General features: G+C 47.8%; 1 protein-coding gene and 1 non-coding gene across 2 annotated transcripts in view; both read right to left on the bottom strand.

Moving 5' to 3' along the window:
* The window catches only part of LOC119967204 (cAMP-specific 3',5'-cyclic phosphodiesterase 7B-like), a 211383-nt gene that overhangs the window by 127953 nt on the left and 60341 nt on the right, over positions 1 to 23089 (bottom strand). The window lies entirely within an intron of this gene.
* On the bottom strand, positions 10696 to 10767 carry trnam-cau. The gene has a single exon. It is a non-coding gene; the product is annotated as a tRNA-Met (tRNA).

Genomic DNA, 23089 nt, shown 5'->3' with positions numbered 1-23089 from the left:
AAATGGTGAGATACTGGGAAGTATTGACCTTCAGAGGAACCTGGCTGTATTTGTTCACGAGTCATTGAAAGTTAACATGCAGGTAAAGCACCAATTAAGAAGGCAAATGGTATGTTGGCTTTATTGCAAGAAGGTTTGAGTATAGGAGGAAAGGTGTCTTACTGAAAATTGGATAGAGTCTTGATGAGACAGGACTAGTGTGTGGAGTTTTGGTCTCCTTACCGAAGGAAATCTATACTTTCCTTGTAGGGAGTGCAACAAATGTTCATTAAATTGATTCCTAGGATGGCGGGACTGTCCTATATAGAATGATTAAATAGATTGGGCCTATATTCTCTGGAGTTGATAAGAATTGGGTAGATGCAGTTTTAACTGGCTGGGGAGGCTAGAGCCAGGGAACACAGTCTCTAGGGCCAAGACATTTAGGGCAGAGACTTTCTTCACTCAGAGAGGACTGTGGCGGCTCAATCATTGAGTATGTTCAAGACTGAGATTGATTGGTTTCTGTATATTAAAAAAATCAAGGGATACGGGGATAGTGTAGGAAAATCGCTTGAAGTAGAAGATCAGCCTATAGGAGAGTAACTGTCCTTGACAGCAAGGCAATATTTGACCAAGTGTGGCATCAAGGAGCCCTAGCAAAACTGGAGTTAATGGGAATCAGGAGGAAAAATCTCCACTGGCTGGAGTAGTACCTGGCACAAACAGAAATGGTTGTGGTGGTTGCAGGTAAGTCATCTCAGTTCCAGGACATCATTGCAGGAGTCCCTCAGGGTAATGTTCTAGGCCCAACCATCTTCAGTTGCTTGATTAATGATCATTCCTCCATTATAAGGTCAAAAGTGGAGATGTTCCCTAATAATTGCACAATGTACAGCACTCTTCGTGACTCTTCAGGTTTGAACCTTTCTATGTCCATACACAGCAAGGCCTGGACAATATTTAGATTGGGGCTTTTAAGAATCAAGTAACATTGGTGCTAAACTGGTGTCAGGCAATGACCATCTGTAACAAGAGAGAATCTAACCATCTTCCCTTGACATTCATTGCCATTAACATCACTGAATACCCCAGCATCCTGGGGTTGCCATTGACCAGAAAGTAAACTGGACTGACCATATAAATAGGGTGGCTACAAGAACCTGACTCCCCAAAGCCTGTCCACTATCTATAAGGCAAGAGTGTGATGGAATAACTTCTACTTGCCTGGATGAGTGCAGCTCCAACAACACCCAAGAAGATCACTTCCATCCAAGACAAAACAGCTTGCTTGATTGGCACCACATCCACCACCATCAACATTCATTCCCTCCATCACTGAAATACAGTGGCGGAATGTGTACCATCTACAAGATGCACTGCAGCAATTCATTACGGCATCTTCAACAGCACTTTCCAATCCCACAACCTTTACCACCTCAAAGGACAAGGGCAACAGGTCCATGGGAACAGCATCACCTGCAAGTTTCCCTCCAAGTCGTTCACCACCCTGAATTGGAGATATATCGCCATTCCTTCACTGTTGCTGGGTCAAAATCCTGGAACTCCCTCCCTAACAGCACAGTGGGTTTGCCTACACCACATGGACTATGGTATTTCAAGAAGGCAGCTCACCACCACCTTTTCAAGGATAATTAGGGATGGGCAATAAATGCTGGATTGGCCAATGACACATACACACTGTGAAAAAATAAATAACACCCCGTGAATGAATGAATGAATAAAAGAAATGAAAACATTTTAGATTTACTTTACAGAATGTTTCTGACTTCTCAGTAGGATTTCCATTTTCTTTATGACCTCTCAAGCCCACACGCTTTTAATGGGCTTCCAAAACACTACACCACCAGATACAAAATGCTGTGCAGGAGGAACTCTGATTTCCAACCCCCATTAACGATGGGAAGCCAACCTCAGCCAGGGCAAGTCATTCCAGACCTGCAAAAATGCCAGTGGAAAATTCTTCGAACTCGGAATTGCGGAGGAAAATTCAATTTCAGCCAAAAAAATAACAAAGCGTGGCCATTGGCCCACCAGCACGTGCCTCTGCACCCAGGCGAACACCCAGTCCATAGGAAAGGAAACATATTCTAAATGAAGATTCAAAAGGTATAGAGGAACCAAGAGACTTTGGAAGTTCAGGCACATAAAATCAATTAAAATGGAAGAATTTGATTAAGCTGTTACAGAAATACATACAGGGTCCTTCAAAGAGCAGAATACAAAGCAAAGAAATCCTTCAACTATACAAGTCATTGTTTAGGGTTTTTGAAATGATGTCTTGGACTGTGGAGAGGGCTCAGAAGAGATTCACTAAGGATGGCATATGGCGCACTGGTTAGCACTGGGACTGCGGAGCTGAGAACCTGGGTTCAGATCCTGGCCCTGGGTCACTGTCAGTGTGGAGTTTTCACATTCTCCCCATGTCTGTGTGGCTTTCACCTCCACAACCCAAAAGATGTACAGGTTAGGTGGATTGGCCACGCTAAATTGCTCCTTATTTGGAGAAAAAATAATTGGGTATTCTAAATTAATTTTTTAAAAAGAGATTCACTAAAATAATACCTGGGCTTAAATTATGGCAACAGACATGAAAAGAGTAACAGAAGGATAAATGAAGATCTGACAGAAGTGCTCAAAATTGGGAATAAATTGAAGGTCAAATTTGTTTATGGAAATAATTGCTTATGACAGGGAATGTGCTCTCTGTCACAGTGACTGCCTCCCACATTGCACTCCCTATAAACCCAAGCTCATCCAAAACATCTGCCCCCCATACCCGATGTTGAGAAATTCAAATACTTACTTTAGTTTGAAGTTCAGAGGTCGGGAACTCCAGTTCCCAATGAACTTCAAGGCTCCTTGCACATGCATCGGGTGGGACATGAACACAAACATTCAGTTTTTGTTTTTTGCATTTTAATCACGGGGAGCAGCCCAGCATGCCTGCATAGAAGAAAGGAAACATAATGGTGTGAAAAGGCAGGTCAGATGACCCTAATATGGAGTGCCATCATCTTGTACGTGTCCCAAGGAGCAGGGTACGGGATGGAGGCTGGGAGAAGGATCCAAACCAGCAAGGGAACAGAGCAAGGTCCCAAAAGGTCAACCTGGGTAAAAGGTCAACCTGGAGTCAAGAATAGGTTCAAGTGAAGCTAAGGAAAGGAGCAGAGTAATAATTCAGGAAAGATCATCAGGGAGCAGACTTTGAGTGAAGTAGGTACAAGAAGTGCCCTTAAGATCTGAGGAGGCAACCGAAGGCTGATGAGTTGGAGCTGTGGGCTTTTCTGCAAAGGTATCCCTTTGGAGCAGTGGTGTTCTGCTTGGCATGGCCAAAGATCTGAAATTGTGCATGTAAAGTGATGCTTGAGTGTACTCGGAGATCCAATGGAAAAGAATCGTGGAAGGTTGGATTGAAACCCTGTCATCGTTGATGACGTCCTAGTGGGAGCAGCATTTGGAAAGAATCCAAGGTGAGATTTTCAGGTCTGATGATTGGAGACCCTTGTGAGAAAGGTGGTTTGGTTAATTCACAATGTGAGAAACATCTGGGTGGGTTGCTGGGAAATCCAAGCAATCAGGTTTGGTCTCATCTGTCATCTATTCTGTAATATGATGTGTCTGACTACAGTTTGCCTATTAATTCACATATACCTCATACTCATCTTAAATGTTAGAGTATAAGATATGGCAAATTTTTTATCTTTCTGAATTTATTTGGTAAAATTTATTTTTCTTTGTTCAAAGCAAAGAATAGGACAGAGAGGAATAGACTTTGTCCATCAAGTTAAATGGAGAAAACAGTCTTAAATGGTCCATATGCTTTGGAAAAAATGAATACCTGACATCCTCGTGAATTTCTTGGTTCCATTCACAATGGAATTCCATTATCTGCTCTCCTATTATACAGTAGAATTTTGACAGGACATGGCCTTGTGTACAATATCGCCTCATTACAGCATGTTTTGTTACTTGTACTTCATGTTCTTTCTTTGAGTGCATAAAGCAGCAGACTGTTTGCCTTGTTATTGTGTTCTTGTGTCTATGACATTGCTGTGCCATGTTTGCAAGACAACGATTTGAGGGGCGGGATTATCCAGTCTGCCAGCTGCATGTTTCTTGGCCGCGCAGCATTCGTCTGGCGGTGGGATTCTATCTTCCCGCCGATTGTCAATGGGATTTCCCATTGTAACCACCCCACGCCACCGGAAAACCCGCTGGCAGCACTGCCGAAGGAAAATTTGAATCTCAATAACCGGAGAATTCTGGCCGAGGTCACTTGATTATCCACCAATTTCTATTATCCATTAGGAGAAGGAGCACAGGTCCACTTTGTTATCCCACCTTTTTTTGGGGGGGGGGGGGGGGGGGGGAGAAGAAAGAGTTGGAATGTAACACATAGATATCATCCTTTTCCTTATAAACTGTGAACAATACATTATAAATTTGCCTTGGGCAGCAAACTGGCCGATAGTGATTCAGCAGGCTATTTTCTACACTGTGTTTTCCCCTTGGCGATTTCCCATCACCCATTTTGTACTACTCTTCAAATTCAATTTATACTTAACGTGGCTTTATAAAAGCAAAGTAAACCTGACCAGCAACAATAATCACACAGATGATTGCTAACATTTGAGAGCAGTCGTCTCAGCATCAAAATTCCCACAATTTGGACTATGGCATAGTCTTGAATTCATTATTCAGTTCTCCCGCTCAAAGTTAAACTACAGGTTGAAAGACCAACAACCTGCTGTGATACCAACAGACTGTGGTGATAACTTTAGTTAGCTTTCATCATTGTTGAGGCAGCCTCTTTCAGCAATGTTTGATTAACCTATAACCTACCTGATGGAACCATCAATTCATCAGACACGTGTTTTCCGATATGAATATAGGCTTTAATCTACTTACTACAGAGCCAGCCTGTTACCCGCTGATGAACTCTCGGTGAACTGCAGGCTGACTCTGGACAAGGGTATTTATACAGCAGCACAAGGGGGAGGAGTCATGGGCGGAGCCAAGGGTGGAGCCCTGAACAAGCTCCTGAGCATTCCCAGAGCTACTCCCCCTAGTGGTCGGATAACGCTACTGCGCTTACAAAGATACAGTGTGAATTACCATGTTACATTCACCACACTACCCACGCCGCCCTGTTGCTCATGATCTCAGTTTCCATTCCCTCCTCCAAATTGGAGTAAGGATAAATTAGCATGTAGTCTGTCTGGCAATCTGCCTCACATCAAGTAGCAGCTGCAGTATCAGTAATTATTCACAGCTCAGCTCTTCTCCTCACCTACACATGTTCTGGCTTGTGTGCAATTTTATTCAGCTTGCAGCAGAGAATTTGCAACTCTCCAAATTTCTAGTATATTTAAATGTTTACAAGACATGTGTGTTTTTGGGGGGATGGGGTGATTGTATCTTTAATATGATGTAATGTAGTCAAGAAAAATATTTATGTATTTGTGCACTTACATTTTATACATTGAAAGGAACCTGCTCAGAACCCTCTTTGAATGATTCTTCCACAATTGTCCTTCCTAATGATTTACTGGAAGCAGTTATGTTCCATTCACACCGAACAGTGGAGCTTCAGGAAAAGGAGAGCAAAAGATGCGTTTCCTTTTTTTTCAATTAATGGTTGCTGAAGGTTTGCATTTGCAAAACTCAGATTAAACGAAAAGCCAAGTGTACATGTTCGGGGAAATTCAGCTCATTTTGCTGCTGAAAAATGGGCAACCAGGAGTCAAAAATCAGCGGCAGAAACAGAAAAAACTGGACAATCGCAGCAGGTCTGACAGCACCTGTGGAGAGAGAAGGAAGCTATCGTTCGGGTTTTGACTCTTTGGGTGGAATTCTCCGGCCGCGCCCACCCGACGACTGGAAATTCCCGCCTGAGGTCATAGTCCGCGTCCCGCTGTGGCAATCTTGCGGCAGGCGGGGCGGAAGAATCCAACCCTTTGTCAAAGCTAGCCCGTTTTGACAAAGCGTTATCGAGACTTCAAATGTTAGCTCCCTTCTCTCTCCACAGATGCTGTCACCTGCTGAGATTGTCCAGTATTGTCTGTTTGGGGCCTCACGGTAGCATGGTGGTTAGCATCAATGCTTCACAGCTCCAGGGTCCCAGGTTCGATTCCCGGCTGGGTCACTGTCTGTGTGGAGTCTGCACGTCCTCCCTGTGTGTGCGTGGGTTTCCTCCGGGTGCTCCGGTTTCCTCCCACAGTCCAAAGATGTGCGGGTTAGGCGGATTGGCCATACTAAATTTCCCGTAGTGTAAGGTTAATGGGGGGATTGTTGGGTCACGGGTATACGGGTTGCGTGGGTTTAGGTAGGGTGATCATTGCTCGGCACAACATCGAGGGCCGAAGGGCCTGTTCTGTGCTGTACTGTTCTATGTTTCTGATTCCAGCATCCACAGTAATTTGACTTTAACTTTGTGTCGAAAAGCAGGGGTTACCCCTTCATCACTTGACCGATGCTCAAGGTCTATCTGATGTCACATTCAGGCAGATTGTAAATGGATGACCAGGCAGCCCAGATTTATAATGGACCAAATGATTTCTGCCAGCCTCCTGTCCATGAAATGAATGCAAAAGATACCTCTTCATCTCCACCACCAGTGAAACTGCTCAGAGTGTGCACAGCAATTGGGAGCCCATGTGGATCACAAGGAACCTGATTTTCACATTAAAAGGATCCTAGAGGACTTCCGGTGGCGGCGATGACGTAGGAAGCCGCACATTTGGGAGCTCCCGTTTCAAACGGACTTTTCGGCTCTTTTTAGAGCCCAAAACGGAAATTTTTCGACGTCTCCCGGTGGGAGAAGGTGTGCTGATCGACGTTCCCCGCAGTTCATGACTCGAACTTGGAGTGGAAAGGGGGAAAAAACGGCAGCAGCTCCCCAGAAAAAACGGGGGAAGGAATCCAAGATGGCGGCCGGCGGAGCTCCAGAGGAGTGGAAGCAGTGGGCCCTGGAGCAACAAGCTGCTCTCCTGCGTTGTTTTGCAGATTTCAAGGCTGAGGTACTGAGCTCTCTGCAGGAAACGGACAAAAGGCTCTCGGAGATTCAGACGACCCAGGGTGCTGCCATCAAGGAGTTGCAGACGCAGGCCACTGAACGAGAGGAGGAGGCCGTGGTCCTCGTGAGTAAGGTGGAGGGGCACGAGGCACTCCACAAGAAGTGGCAGGAACGCTTCGAGGAGCTTGATCACCGCATGAGGCGGACAAATATGTGGATCTTGGGCCTTGCGGAGGGGCTGGAGGGGTCGGACCTGACAACCTACGTGGCTACGATGCTGAACTCGCTAGTGGGGGCCGGGTCTTTCCATCTGCCCTTGGAGCTGGAGGGAGCACACAGAGTACTGGCCAGGAGGCCGAAGGAGAATGAACCCCCGCGTGCGGTGCTGGTGAGGTTCCACCGGTTCAGTGATCGGGAATGTGTGCTGCGCTGGGCCAAGAAGGTGAAGAGCAGCAACTGGGAGAATGGGGTAGTACGGATCTACCAGGATTGGAGTGCGGAGGTGGCTAAGCGGTGGTCCGGGTTTAATCGGACGAAAGAGGTGCTTTACAAGAAGAAGATAAAGTTCGGAATGTTGCAGCCGGCGCGCCTGTGGGTAACTTATTCGGACCGGCATTATTATTTCGATTCCCCGGAGGAGGCGTGGGCCTTCGTGTGCTCGGAGAAACTGGACTTAAACTAGGGGTTGGAGGTTGCGGGGTCGGTTGTAATACTTTATTGCTGGTTTCTGCTGTTGCTGTGTTCTCTTTTTCTGTACTTTTGCAATTTTGATATGGTTATTTATGGGGGTGTTGTTCTGTTTTTTTTGCTATGGGGCATTGTTTGAGTTTTGTATCTTGCGGGGAGGGTTGGGGGGGTTTGTTGTATTCTATGTCGGGTTGGGGGTATGGAGTGGGGCTGGTATTTGGGAGCTGCGTCTGAAGGGTGTGGTGGGGCAGTGCGAAAGCGCGGGCTTTCCTCTGGTTTCCCGCGCTGCGGGGCTGGGGAGTGGAGATGATGACGGGGGGAGGCGGGGCCTTAACTGGTTCTTCCCCGCGCTGGAGCGGTGCCTGGAGGAGGGATAGGATGGGGGATGATCCCACTTTGGGAGGGGTCGGGTTATTGGCGGGAGTTTCCGGGGTCAGCAGAAGTTAGCTGACCCACGGAAGTACAATGGAGGACGGTTCGCGGCTAGGAGGGTTCCTAGCCTGGGGAGGGAGGGAGGGGGGGAAAGGGGAATACCGGGTTGCTGCTGGCAGGATCAGGAAGGAGCTGGTGGGGGCCGGGGGGACAGAGGTGAGGTGTTGTCGCTGTGGGGACTGGGTCGGGCAGGGGGTGCTGGCCTGGGGCGGGCAGTCGACGGGTTATGGCTAGTCAACGGGGGAGGGGGGCGGGACGCCCTCTGATCCGGTTGGTCACCTGGAATGCGAGAGGGTTGAATGGGCCGGTGAAGCGGTCGAGGGTACTTGCTCATCTGCGGGGGCTAAAGGCAGATGTGGCAATGCTTCAGGAGACCCACCTGAAGGTGGCGGACCAGGTCCGTCTGAGGAAGGGATGGGGGGGGCAGGTTTTCCACTCTGGGTTGGATGTGAAGAACCGGGGAGTGGCGATTCTGGTGGGGAAAAATGTGTTGTTTGAGGCATCGGAGGTGGTGACGGATAAGGGGGGTAGGTATGTTATGGTTAGGGTCAGGCTACAAGGAGAGAAGGTGGTACTTGCTAGTGTGTATGCCCCAAATTGGGACGATGCGGGCTTTATGAGGCGTATGTTGGGACGGGTCCCGGATCTAGAGGCGGGAGGTCTGATCATGGGGGGGGGACTTCAATACGGTGTTGGATCCTTCACTGGATCGGTCCAGCTCTAGGACGGGTAGGAGGCCGGCGGCGGCCAAGGTACTGAGAGGGTTTATGGACCAGATGGGTGGGGTGGATCCATGGAGGTTTGTGAGGCCGAGGGCACGCGAGTACTCTTTCTTCTCCCACGTACATAGGGTCTACTCTCGGATAGACTTCTTCGTGGTGAGTAGGGGACTGATTCCGAGAGTGGAGGAGGCCGAGTATTCGGCCATTGCAATCTCTGACCACGCTCCGCATTGGATAGAGTTGGAGATGGGGGAGGTGCGGGACCAGTGCCCGTTGTGGCGGTTGGATGTGGGGTTGTTGACGGAGGAGGAGGTGAGTAGGAGGGTCCGGGCAAGTATTGAGGGGTACCTCGAGGTAAATGATACGGGGGAGGTTCAGGTGGGGGTGGTCTGGGAAGCCCTGAAAGCAGTGATTCGTCAGGAGCTGATATCCATCCGGGCACACAGGGAGAGGAGCGAGAGGAGTGAGAGGGATAGACTGATGGGAAGGATGCTGGAGGTAAACAGGAGGTACGCAGAGGTACCAGAGGAGGGACTGTTGGGGGAGAGGCGCAGCCTGCAGGCTAAATGGAGGCTCCACTGGGTGGCAACCATCGGTTCATCCCGGGGAACAAGGATGGGGGATTTAGGGGGTGGCAAATGGTGGGCATCAGTAAATTGAGGGACCTGTTTATTGGCGGGAAGTTTGCGGGCCTGGGGGAACTGGAAGATAAATTTGGGCTTCCCCAAGGGAACATGTGCAGATACTTGCAGGTAAAGGCGTTTGCTAGGCGACAGGTAGAGGGATTCCCTTTGCTGCCCTCGTGGGGGACGATGGACAGAGTGCTTTCGGGGGTGTGGGTCGGAGAGGGGAAGGTGTCTGACATCTATAAGGTAATGCAGGAGGTGGAGGAGTCGTCAGTGGAGGAGCTGAAGGCTAAATGGGAGAGGGAACTTGGGGAGCAGATAGAGGACGGGACTTGGGCAGATGCCTTGGAGAGAATCAACTCCTCCTCCTCATGTGCGCGGCTTAGTCTCATCCAATTTAAGGTGCTGCACCGGGCCCACATGTTCGGGACTAGGATGAGTAGGTTCTTTGGGGGTGAGGGCAGGTGCACCAGATGTTCGGGGAGTCCTGCGAACCACACCCATATGTTCTGGGCATGCCCGGCACTGGAAGAATTCTGGAAGGGGGTGGCGAGGACGGTGTCGAGGGTGGTTGGATCCAGGGTCAAACCAGGGTGGGGACTCGCGATTTTCGGAGTTGCGGTGGAGCCGGGAGTGTAGGAGGCGAAAGAGGCCGGTGTCCTGGCCTTTGCGCCCCTAGTAGCCCGGCGGAGGATCTTGATGCAGTGGAAGGATGCGAGGCCCCCAAGCGCGGAGACCTGGATCAGTGACATGACGGGATTTATAAAGTTGGAAAGGGTCAAATTTGCCCTGAGAGGATCAGTACAAGGGTTCTATAAACGATGGCAGCCTTTTCTGGACTTTCTGGCTCAGAGATAGGTAACTGGGTCAATAGCAGCAGCTTTTTCGCTACGGTTATGTAACTTAACATTGTGTTAATTTAAATTGTTGTTAATATGTTGGGTTGTTCATTGAGGAGGGATGAAGGTTCATTATTGTTGTCACTACTGTTATCGTTGGAATTTTAGTATGGTTTGATGTTGTTGTATAAATTCAAAATTTTTCAATAAAATTTTTTTTTTAAAAAAAGGATCCTAGAGAATGGATCTGCAAGCACTGTGGCTACTTAGGGGCAGGCACCTTTGAAAGTGCACTGACATAGAATTGTCTTGCATTTTACCCAAACAATAAAATAATGGAATATTTCTCATTGTAAATCATTCAGAGTAACTAGCAGAGAATGGTTTTGATCCATCGACCTCTGGGTTATGGGCCCAGCACGCTTCCGCTGCGCCACTCTGCTCCCGGTTGTAAATCATTCAACACCAATGGTCCATGAATTTAATGCAGCAAAATCACAATTGACTGGATATTAGCTTGGAGGCCAGGCAGGAGAGTGATGACTGCTCAATGTTCAGGAAACAAAGAAGAACACCTTTCCCCAAGTATAGCCAAATTTAATGTCAGGATTTGAGTATTATTTGTTATCTCTGTTTCCTGGTGACAGACGGCCAGATTTTGAGGCTGGCTGACATTCTGGTGGGGCATTTGGCACCTATGGAATTGGGAGGGGGGGAAGTGAGGGATTGGAGACCTCAGAGGAGTGATGTGCAAATGGCTGGAGCTATTATCATGGCTGCAGGTCTTGTGCATAGGCACTTGCAATAAAGCCAGCTAGGTTGAGGGTGCTAGGCTTTTTCTCATTAGAACGGAGAAGGATGAGGGACGACTTGATAGAGGTTTATAAGATGATCAGGGGAATAGATAGAGTAGACAGTCAGAGACTTTTTCCCCGGGTGGAACAAACCATTACATAAATTTAAGGTGAATGGTGGAAGATATAGGGGGGATGTCAGAGGTAAGTTCTTTACCCAGAGAGTAGTGGGGGCATGGAGTGCACTGCCTGTGGAAGTAGTTGAGTCAGAAACATTAGGGACCTTCAAGCGGCTATTGGATAGGTACATGGATTATGGTAGAATAATGGAATGTAGATTAATTTGTTCTTAAGGGAAGCACGGTAGCATTGTGGATAGCACAATTGCTTCACAGCTCCAGGGTCCCAGGTTCGATTCCTGGCTTGGGTCACTGTCTGTGCGGAGTCTGCACATCCTCCCCGTGTGCGCATGGGTTTCCTCCGGGTGCTCCGGTTTCTTCCCACAGTCCAAAGATGTGCAGGTTAGGTGGACTGGCCATGATAAATTGCCCTTCGTGTCCAAAATTGCCCTTAGTGTTGGGTGGGGTTACTGGGTTATGGGGATAGGATGGAGGTGTTGACCTTGGGTAGGGTGCTCTTTCCAAGAGCCGGTGCAGACTCGATGGGTCGAGTGGCCTCCTTCTGCACTGTAAATTCTATGATAATCTATGATTAATCTAGGACAAAGGTTCAGCACAACATCGTGGGCCGAAGGGCCTGTTCTGTGCTGTATTTTTCTATGTTCTATTTGAAGATGAGTCAAAATTAGAATCATGGAATTTACAGTGCAGGAGACCATTTTGCCCATCAGTTCTGCACCAGCAATTGGAAAGAGCACCCTCCTCAAGCCCATGCCTCCTCCCTATCCCCGTAATTCAGTAACCACACCCAACCTTATTGGACACTAAGGGACAATTTAGACACGGGGAGAAAGTGCAAACTCCACACAGACAATCACCCGAGGACGGAATTGAACCTGGGACCCTGGAGCCTGAGGCAGCAGTGCTAACCACTGTGCCGCCCCTGAGGGCAATTGAGCATGCACAACTCCATGGTGCCTTGTAAGAAATACATGTTCAGAGGGCGGCATGTGGCGCAGTGGTTAGCACTGGGACTGCGGCGCTGAGGACCCAGGTTTGAATCACGGCCCTGGGTCACCGTCCGTGTGGAGTTTGCACATTCTCCCCATGTCTGCATGGGTTTCAGCCCCACAACTCAAAGATGTGCAGGTTAGGTGGATTGGCCATGCTAAATTACCCCTTAATTAGAAAAAAAAATAATTGGGTACTCTAAAATTTTTTCAAAAAAGAAATACATGTTCAGAACACAATGTTCAGTTACTGAAGAGCTTGACACGTTTCCCTGACATTGCACACCATGCGTAACATAAGCAAGTCAACTAGACATCACATGAATGTGAGGCTCACAAAAGGAGGTGATCATGGACTGGGGGCTTCAGTCAATCTCACAACAGAGGGCACATAGATACAAATGAACGATGCAGTCAAATGACGTGACCATTGTTAGGAGCAACAAATGGATTTACAAATGTGTATGATATAAACAGTGAGTGAAAACCCATGAGCCAGAAGTGATATCAATATCTCTTAATCTTTCTAACCCTACCACTGCGTCTTGGTGAATCCCTGACATCCGCTACAAAAGTGGAGGCAGCCTGCTGAATACCATGCCTTGTTTTTGATTACTTTGGCTGGCATTCTCTGGAGGACCGAGATTTGGAGTGCCCCACCCTATTTTGGGGCACGTGCATCCTCCTTGGCCTTTGCAGCTGGAAGTGATGGGGTCACAGGGAGAGGTGTTTAGGATCACCTGGATATGCTCGGAGTCACCACTGGTTGGCGCTAGGGTGTCCAGCTGCTCGAACCCCTCCCTCTCAGTGCCTGAGGACACCTGCCTGACTCCCTGAGGAGAAGGGACACCTGGAGTGAGGTGGAGATGCAACCCTCTCACCTAGCTGCTGATGGATCCCACCAGTGCCTATAGAGATGGAGAACGGATCTCAACACAAATCCGGCTGAATCTGCTGGACCAAGGTTCCCAAGGTGGCCTCCACTCTTCCAATGGAGACCTTGGGCCACTTGTATGTCAGAGCCATAACATCAGACATGGCGCGGACGGACTCCTCCATCCTTCACCCTAGGTTGACTGCCTCTCACAACTCTGCCTGATGTTCCTCTGCCAATCTTTGCATCTCCAGCATGTTTGCAATGGCTGTTTCCAGAGCTCATCGCCTGACTCAGACTTAGTATATGCCTGTCGTCTAGCAGTCCTCCAATTGCCAGAGACCTGGGCTGTCATTGCCTGTAACTGCTGCAGAGACATCAGTGAGGTTTATCCCCAAAGTGTGATTCCGAGCGTATTCTCTATATGTGGCCCAACAGGGTGTGTGATTTGCTCTGGTGGAGGGTGCAGGTGAATGCAGTGATGGGTCTTCTTCAAATGGGTCCTCATCATCCTCCTCTGATGTGAGCTGGAGACTGGGACTTATGTTGCCGGTGCATGTCTATCTAGACCTACTGCTGCATGCAAGGGAGAGTAGATGTAGTACATGAACAGATTGAATACAACATTGCATGTCACTCACAGTGAATACCAGGGTGTGATCAACACATGGAGGATTCATCCACACTGGCATGCTGAGAGAGGCCAATCTCACCTTCACCACATGAGTGGTCCCTGTCCTCCCTGGTCAACTCGGCAGCATTCTCCTCAAATTTGGAGAGCTCCTGGATGTTGGCCGTTCCTCCTCCAATCTGGGACCTCTCTCTCTTGTTGTGGGTGAGCTTGGCCTGCATGAAGACAAATAGATGGAATGTGATGAGAAAGGATGGAGAAGAGTTTGGGAAGGATGCATGTCTACTGTGTGTTCTGAGGCCTCCCCAGTAAGGGCTGAAGATGTATTTTGTGCAAGATGGTAGATGAGATGCTAGTGAATAGGCTTTCAATGCTGATATTTCCCCCGCTAATATTGTGTGTGATCCCTGATCTGTGCTACACTTTGGGTGGAAAATGCCACGATGAGTGTGAGAGTTTGGTGTCAGCAGAAGGTTGACTTACCCTGGTGGTGTGGGTGAGATCATTCATCTTCTTCTTGCACTGGATGCCATTTTTCTGGTGGTTGCCCATGGAGCTGTCCTCCTTCGCCACCACTTCGCAGAATGGTGAGCAGAGGTTGGTGAACCTCCTGGTTTGATCCCTGGGAAAAAGTATCTCACGGTGCTGGTGGACGCGTCCAATCAAAACCTCTAAGGAGCCATTGCTAAACCGTGGGTGCACTCTTTTTGTTCCTTGGGGCCATCCCAGAACCTCTGATCACACCGCTGGCCTTCAGAGAATAACTTGTGTGATTGCGTGGTGTTTAAATATGGCGCCAGGAGCTTTGACCCCATGAGGTAAAGCCGGGTGAATGAATCAGTGCCCGCCCCTCCATGTGATTCAGTGAGCAGCTCATCTATGCACGATGAATGAGGTTTTAAGCAAAAGATCAAACGTTAGAACCCAACTCACTCATCAGCTGAATAATCCCACACAACACTGCACTTAAGTCTCCAACATGGAAAACTCTGCACTTGATTTTAAATTCAATATTTAATTTGGCTTGCAAACATTTTAAGTTCACATGTGAACAACAGTGGGGGGTCATTTATGATACATGATCCTTTGAATTGCAAAAAGATCAAAGTTATCTTGATCTATGAAGAGATGTAAAAACCAAATTGACAACCACCCACTTGTCACCACAAAATATCACCAACAGCTAGTTGACCACGTTCAAAAACGTCAAACTATTCATCACGACAAAAGTAACTCAAAGGAATTCTGAGTGTTAGCACAATAGTGTTCCTTCTTTCTAATTTCCACCCTCAATACCTACTAAAAATGGTACTGAACACCAGTAATGCTAGCCACGTTCCTACATATCACATCGCACGCTGGAGGAAAACATTTGAAATCAATTCATTTAATAATGGGGTGGATAAGGGTGTAAGTCACTCTCAGTATAACCTTTCCTGTTTTTTTGACAGGTTGCAAAGTTGGCAGGGACTCACACTGGCATTTTGGGTGAGATCCACACCACTATTCAACCAGACATAGGGTGCAATCTACTGGCTGCGTCCTGCCGGAACCAGTGTGGTATGTGGCCGGAAGATCCTGAGAAAGGCTTACCCCGGGATTCCCGATGGCCATTACACCTCGCGAGATCTAACCAGATCTTGCCAGACCTTGCCATCTAGGTCCTGCACACAATGGGTGGCATGACTAATTTAACTCACTTAGCCGTGCTCGTGCCAGACCTAACGGCCACCAGGCATCTATCGCGTCCAGTACTGGTCCTCACAAACGGGAACCAGGTGCAACGGTACTTGGGGGGTTCACCCGGGCGAGCGGAGGCCTCAGAGAAGTCAGCCTCTGGGCTGGGTGGCACCCTGGTGCAGCTGGTGCCCCCCAGGGACGTTGGGACTGCCAGTGCCACCTGGGTGCCAGCATGCCACTGCCAGGGTGCCCAGGTGGCACTGCCAGACTGGCAGGGGTAATGCCAGGATGCCAGGATGGCATTGTCAATGTTAAGGCTGGCATTTTGCCTGTACCGGGGTCGAGCTTGAGGGGGTCCTGGTGGGATGCATGGGGGTCGAGGGGGCTCAATGACCCCCTTATCGGCGAACTGGGGCATTGGGAGGGTATCATTGGGAGTGGGTGGAGTCGAGAGATCGGGCCGCCATATAAAACTGGCATCCTGATCTCTTCCTGCACGAGGAAATGTCCGCTCGCCAGAGCTCTTCAGTGCAGGTAATTATGCTGAGTGGAGTTTGGGGGGAGACGTTCCCCACTGGGGCACTAAAATATCAGCATGCCATTAGATAGTGGGGTCGATTCAGGCACTTATCCTGCACCAAAAGGACTATTTTTTAAAAGCGAGATCACACCCCGAGTTATTTTTTGTGCCTTGGGAAGTTTCTCACCAGTCAAGCTCACACTCAGAAATGTTTCCATCACTGGGAAGCTGAACTCGCTGGCCAGACCAGCTCCTCAGAGGTTGGCCCGCCATTTTGAAAGAGTGCCTGATCTCTCAGTGAACCTGTGGGTCCCCCATACCACCCCACCCACAAGTAATGTCATCCCCACCCCTGCATACATAGGCATTACCCCACACCTCCCAAAATGAAGACACCCCGATATGGAGTTGCTAAGGGTTCCCCTTTTTAGGCCTCGGGGGGGGGGGGGGGGGGGGGGGGGGGGGGGAGGACTCCCCGCCGGGACACTAAAATAAAACAGAGTGCCATTAGATAGCAGGGTAATTTCTTGTTCAGTTGAATCTTGTAAAACGCCTCAAGCATCGCGAATCTCTTGCGAGATTCGACGGCCTCGTAGCGTCACCAATTTAGGCGTGTCGAGGCCAGTAAATCACGTCCAATATCTCCATTTAAACATGAAGAGGAATAATCACTGACCAAGGACGCGATTCAACCAAAGAATTTCTGGGCGCGACTTAACAGGACAGAAACAGACTCCCGTCTTGGATGCGTTTTGGAGGGTGTTTCTCAGCGCCTTCTCTGCCGCATGCAGGGTTTGGAGGATCAGGTAGATGAGTTGTTTGGAGGTTTGTACATTGGCTCTGATGCCTCAATTTCAGCATCGTGTGTTTCCCAAGAAGTCTCTTAATGGTGCCTTCACAAACAGACAGTCTCCATTTTGGCCAATCACAAGTGAGGAATTCCCAAAAGGCGGTGTGGATGCTTGACCATTTCAAGGATGTTTTGAAGATATCCCTAATATGTTCCTGTTGGCCTCCTGGGAATCTCCAGCCAAGACTGAGCTTCAAGTAGATCAGTTACTTTGGGAGCCTTGTGTCAGGCACATGCAAATCCAGGGATACCCAGCCAGCAGAGCCGGTTTTGAGTGATTAATTCCTTGATGCTGGGAAAGTTAGCTTGGGAGAGAATGCCGCTATTGGACCATCTTTCTTGCCGTTGAATTTGGAAGTTCTTGTGAAGTCACTGCTGGAGGTGCTTCCCTAGTGCTTTTAGGAGTATGGTGCATCACCAATAGTTGACAATGGGCTGGATTCTCCAATTCTATGTCCCCATGCCAACGTGGGAATAGTGGCGCAGGATAACTGGTGAAAAATGGCCACAAATTCCCCTTTTTGCTGGGGGGCAAGCAGGACTGCAGAGTAGAACACCCGGCTCTAGCTGCCAATTTGCCCTGGAGAATTACCGGGTCAGTGGGCGCGCATGCGCACGGTGGTGGTCTGCAGCGGCTGCACCTCATGGCGGAGGCCGCTCGCGGACACAGCCCAGTGAAATACTCCCCCCTTCGGCCAGCTCACATACCCCGGACCATCCCACCACAGTGCCCCCAGCCCTGAATAATGTCCCCCCTGCCCGCCGATCGGCCCTCCCTGACTGTGGTGGCGCTGGACTGAGTCCGCAGCCGCCACGCTGAGTTCCCGGTGGATGAGACCACATGTGTCCCATGCCGTTGGGAACTCGGTCGGTCAGGTGCGGAGCATCAGGGTCAGGCCTCAGGCAATGGCCTGAGGCCGTCGATACATGGCGTGGCGTATTCTGTGGGTATGTTGATTTGGAGGGGACGGCACATCGCAAAAGCAGCGCCGCCCCTGATTTCGGCGGGAATTAGGATTCTCCGGCCGTTCACCGAATGCGATTTTGGCGTCGGCGACCAGAGAATCTAGCCTAACATTGCAACTTATATATTTAATTCAGATTAGAATGTGGGTGACATTTGAGCTGGAAAGCAGATTATCTCATCTCTTTTACAGGGTGAGAAATTCCCAAATGATTTCCACGATAATAGCAACTTAAATCCGACATGGTAGGATCAATCGAACGGCCTCGTCACACACGACTTGATGATGCTTTGGGGCCGTTAAATCTTGTGAGAAGCCTCGGAATGCCTTGTGAGACGTCGCAATGGATCTCGCCCTTGCTGAACGCAATCCAGAATTGCATATTTAAATGAGCAGTTAGGCTCTGGGCAGGGTGGTATTCTGGGCACCTTGGCATTTCCTGCCTGGCACTTAGGCACTGCCACCCAGGCACCCTGTCAATGCCTCCCTGGCACTACCAGGGGGTCCAGGTGGCACTGCCAGACTGCCAGTGTCAAGGTGCTTGGGTGCCAGGTTGTCCGTGCATAAAGGATAGGGTCCAGCAGTGACCTATCCTTATGTGGTGGGGTGACGGCGAGGCTCTAAGGTCCCCAACTTATCTGTTGGGGAGGTCCGGAGGCTGTGGAGGGGAGTCAGAGGGGGGTCGAGAGATCAGGGCAATATTTTAAAATGTGCCAGTCAGTGCAGGACGCGAGCTAAGTGCAGCCTCGGTGGGGCTTTCCTCTCCAAGGTGAAAAGAAACCAGAGTCTTGCTTGATAGTGGAGCTGTTCTCGGCGCTGCAGACACTGAAAAACACTTCTAAAACAGCCCAAAATGGGACTCTGTTCTTTCCCCTTAAATCGGGCCTGTTGGTTGGGATTTTCCAACCCCCACACCGGCAGGCACTGTTGTGGGAAGGATAGGGAAATCTAGAGGGCTGTAGGGTACCCAATTTTATTTTTTTCCAATTAAAGGGCAATTTAGCTTGGTCAATCCACCGACACTGCACATCTTTGGGTGAGACCCACGCAGACACGGGGAGAATGTGCAAACTCCACACGGACAGGATTGAACTTGGGCCCTCAGCACCGTGAGGCAGCACTGCGCCACTGTGCCATGCCAAGGGCCGTTAACTTTTAATGGCTCTTAAATATTCCTGTCCCACCCTCGATGATGCCCGCGGGTATTGGGGCTGGAAAACCACGCCCTTCCTGATTCAAAAACATCTTTCCCGCTGTTACGAGACTCCTAAACGAGCCTCTTATGGACTGATCTGATCTCTTCACACATATTCTCTACTGAGTAGTACTACACTCCTGTATGCTTCACCTGCTGCCTATATTTATGTATTTACATTGTGTATTTATGTTTGCCCTATGTTTTTTTTCATGTATGGAATGATCTGTCTGAACTGTATGCTGAACAATACTTTTCACAGTACCTCAGTACACGTGGTAATAAAGAAATTCAATCCAATCCAAAGATGGTAAGATTCCACAAATAACCTTCCCTCGTAATGGTAAGAAAAATCCTGTTGCTGCTGCAAAGAAGGTGAGGCTACAGGTGGATCAGAAGGTCAACAACAGGAGCATTGTGCCATGCTGAATCCAGTGCAGGAAATGCTAATTGACTAAACCAGATCAGGAAAGGTAAGCACAGTTGCATATTGCAAAGGAACGCAAGAAAGTTTTCTAGATCTGCCTGTCAAGCACCAATTAGAGTGGATTATTTTAGATTTAGTCATATGCATTGAGTGAAGATTAATTAATAACGTTGTGCCAGAGTCTTCTAGAGAAGAATGATCATAATAATGATAGAATTTTATAGTTTGAGAGTGGTTTAATTTTTTTTTTTTTTAAATGATTTTTATGGGATGTGGGCTTTGCTGGCTGGGCCTACATTTGTTGCCCATCTCTAATTGCCCTTACGTCCGAAATTAGGGTTTTAAATCTGAACACAACAAACTGCATAGGAAAGATAGGATTACAGGAATGATTGGGAAAGTAGATCAAAAATTATTATGGCAGTTGAGTGGTGGGAAATATTTAAAGAATTCATTCATAATTTGCAACAACTATCCATTTCCTATGGAAATAAAAATCCCATGGGAAAAACCTTACATCCTCCGTTAGCAAGGGAAGTTAAGGACAGGAATAGATTAAAGGAGGAGGCTCAGGATATAACCAAAACGAGAAGTAAGACTGATAATTGGTAGGATTTGGGAATTCAACGAAGGATGAACACAAAATTCATGGAGAGAGAGAGAGAGAGAGAGAGCATGAGAGTAGATGAGCAAGAGACACAAAAACAGATTGTAAATGCTTCTATAGTCATTTCAAAAGGAAGCAAATAATGAAAATAAACATGGGTCCCTGAGGCACAGAAGCAGAATAAATTAGAATGTGGAAAATGGCAGAAATATTAAATAACTAATTTGGGCAGAATTTAATGCTATCAATAGCATAATATAATCAAGCAGACCCAACACAAATTTATGAAAGGGAAATTATGCTTGACAAATCTGTTAGCGTGTTTTGAGGCTGTAACTAACAGGTTAGATATGGAGGAATCATGGATGTAATTTATTTGGAATCGCAAGAAACATTCAATCCACAAGAGATTATTAAATAAAATTTAGGGCTAAAGTTTGGGGATAATATATTATTATAGAATTCAGCCTGCAGTTTGAGAGAGAGAAGTTATAACGGCACGACAATTGAGTAAAGGTAACTACAAAGACATGAGGGAGGAGCTGGCCAGAGTTGATTGGAAGAGGAGCCTAGCAGGGAAGACAATGGGACAGCAGTTCAGAGGTTTTGGGGGGTTATTTGGGCGGTGCAACAGAAATTCATCCCAAGGAGTGGGAAACATGCTAAGGGAAGGACGAGGCAACCGCGGCTGACAAGGAACGTTCAAGGACAGCATAAAAGCAAAAGAAAGAGTATATATTGTGTGGAGGATAAGTGGGAAGCCAGAGGATTGCAAAGTCTTTAAAAGCAAGCAGAGGACAACTAAAAAAGCAATAATGAGGATTGGGGGGGGGGGGGGGAGATGAAATATGAGTGTAAGATAACTAGTAATATAAAAGAAGAGTTTTTTTCAATATATAAAAGGTATGGGAAAGGCAAGAATGGACATTGGACTACTGGAAACTTAGGCTGGAGAAGTAGTAATAGAGGACAAAGAAATGGCATAAGAACTGCATAGATACTTTCCACCAAGACACCTGTGGCATACCAGAGCTTCAAGAGAGTTGGGAGCAGAGGTGAGTGTAGTGGCCATCACTAAGGGCAAGGTGCTGGGAAGCTGAAAGGTCTGAAGATGGATAAATCACCTGGACTGGATGGACTACACCCCAGGGTTCAGAAGGAGATAGCTGAGGAGATTGTGGAGTTCTGAAGAAGATAGCTGAGGAGATTTGGAGACATTGGTGGTGATCTTTCAGGAATCACTGGAGTCAGGGAAGGTCCCAGAGGACTAGAAAATGCTTAATGTAACACTGCTGTTTAAGAAGGGAGGGACGCAGAAGACAGGAAATTCTAGGCCGTTTAGTCTGATTTCAGCCATTGGTATTTGGAAATGCATAGTAAAATATGACTGAGTTAGCACAGTTTCATCAAGGGGAGGTCATGCCTGACAAATCTGTTGGAATTATTTGAGGAAGTAATGAAGAAGTTAGACAAAGGAGAACCAGTGGACGTGATCTATTTGGATTCCCAGAAGGCCTTTGACAGGTGCCGAGGTTGCTAAATAAGATAAGGTGTTAGGGACAAGATACTGGCATGGATAGAGGTTTGGCTGATTAGCAGAAGACAGAGAGTGGGAATAAAGGGGCCTTTTTCAGGATGGCAGCCGGTGATCAATGGTGTTCCGCAGGGGTCAGTGATGGGCCAACAACTATTCACAAAATACATTAACGGTCTTGAAGAAATGGAGTTTGCACATTCTCCCCGCGTCTCTGTGGGTCTAACCCCCACAACTCAAAAACGATGTGAGGGTAGGTGGCTTGACCATCCTAAATTGTCCCTTAATTGAAAAAAAATAATTTGATACTCTCAATTTATTGTTAAAAAATGATCTTGAAGAAGGAACTGAGGGAATTGTTGCTAACTTTGCAGATGATTCAAAGATATGTAGAGGGCCTGGTTGTGTTGAGGAAGTGGGTGGCTGCAGAAGGCTGTGGGGGACAAGTCACAGTGCCTTCAAGACAGATTAATAAGGGAATCAGGGGTTACAGGGAGGTGGCAGTAGAATTGGGATGAGAAACATATCAGCCATGATCGAATGGCAGAGTCAACCCGATGGGCCGAATGGCCCAATTCTGTTCCTGTATCTTATGGTCTTATTAGAATAGATTGTGGATTGGCTAACAGAAGTAAAGATAGAAATAAATATATCATTTCCATGTTGGAAGACTAACTAGTACGGTACTCCATAGATCAATGCAGGGACCTCAGCTTTTTACAACCTATACTGATGAAAGAATCAAGAGTAATGCATTGCAGTTTTTAAAAATTCATTCATGGAATATGGGCATCACTGGCTGGACCAGCATTTAGACCACAAGACCATAAGACATAGGAGTAACACATAAGAAGTAGACCACTCGACCCATCGAGTCTGCTCCGCCATTCAATCATGGCTGATATTTTCTCATCCCCATTCTCCTGCCTTCTCCCCATAACCCCTGATCCTCTTATTCATCAAGAACCTATCTATCTCTGTCTTAAAGCCATTCATGATGTGGAGATGCCGGCGTTGGACTGGGGTGAGCACAGTAAGAAGTCTTACAACACCAGGTTAAAGTCCAACAGGTTTGTTTCAAACACTAGCATTCGGAGCACTGCTCCTTCCTCAGCTGAATGAAGAGATATGTTCCAGAAACATATATATAGACAAATTCAAAGATGCAAGACAATGCTTAGAATGCGAGCATTTGCAGGAAATTAAGTCTTTACAGATCCAGAGATAGGGGTAACCCCAGGTTAAAGAGGTGTGAATTGTCTCAAGACAGGACAGTTGGTAGGATTTCACAAGCCCAGGCCAGATGGTGGGGGATGAATGTAATGCAATCCAATGAATGTAATCCAAGGTCTCGGTTGAGGCCGCACTCATGTGTGCGGAACTTGGCTATAAGTTTCTGCTCGGCGATTCTGCGTGGTCGCGCGTCCTGAAGGACGCCTTGGAGAACGCTTATCCGGAGATCAGAGGCTGAATGCCCTTGACTGCTGAAGTGTTCCCTGACTGGAAGGGAACATTCCTGCCTGGTGATTGTCGCGTGATGTCCGTTCATTCGTTGTCGC

The sequence above is a fragment of the Scyliorhinus canicula genome, chromosome 6, assembly GCF_902713615.1.
Source record: "Scyliorhinus canicula chromosome 6, sScyCan1.1, whole genome shotgun sequence".
NCBI lineage: Eukaryota > Metazoa > Chordata > Chondrichthyes > Carcharhiniformes > Scyliorhinidae > Scyliorhinus > Scyliorhinus canicula.
The sequence above is the reverse complement of the archived record's forward strand: the minus strand, read 5'-3'. Positions and strand labels throughout refer to the sequence as shown.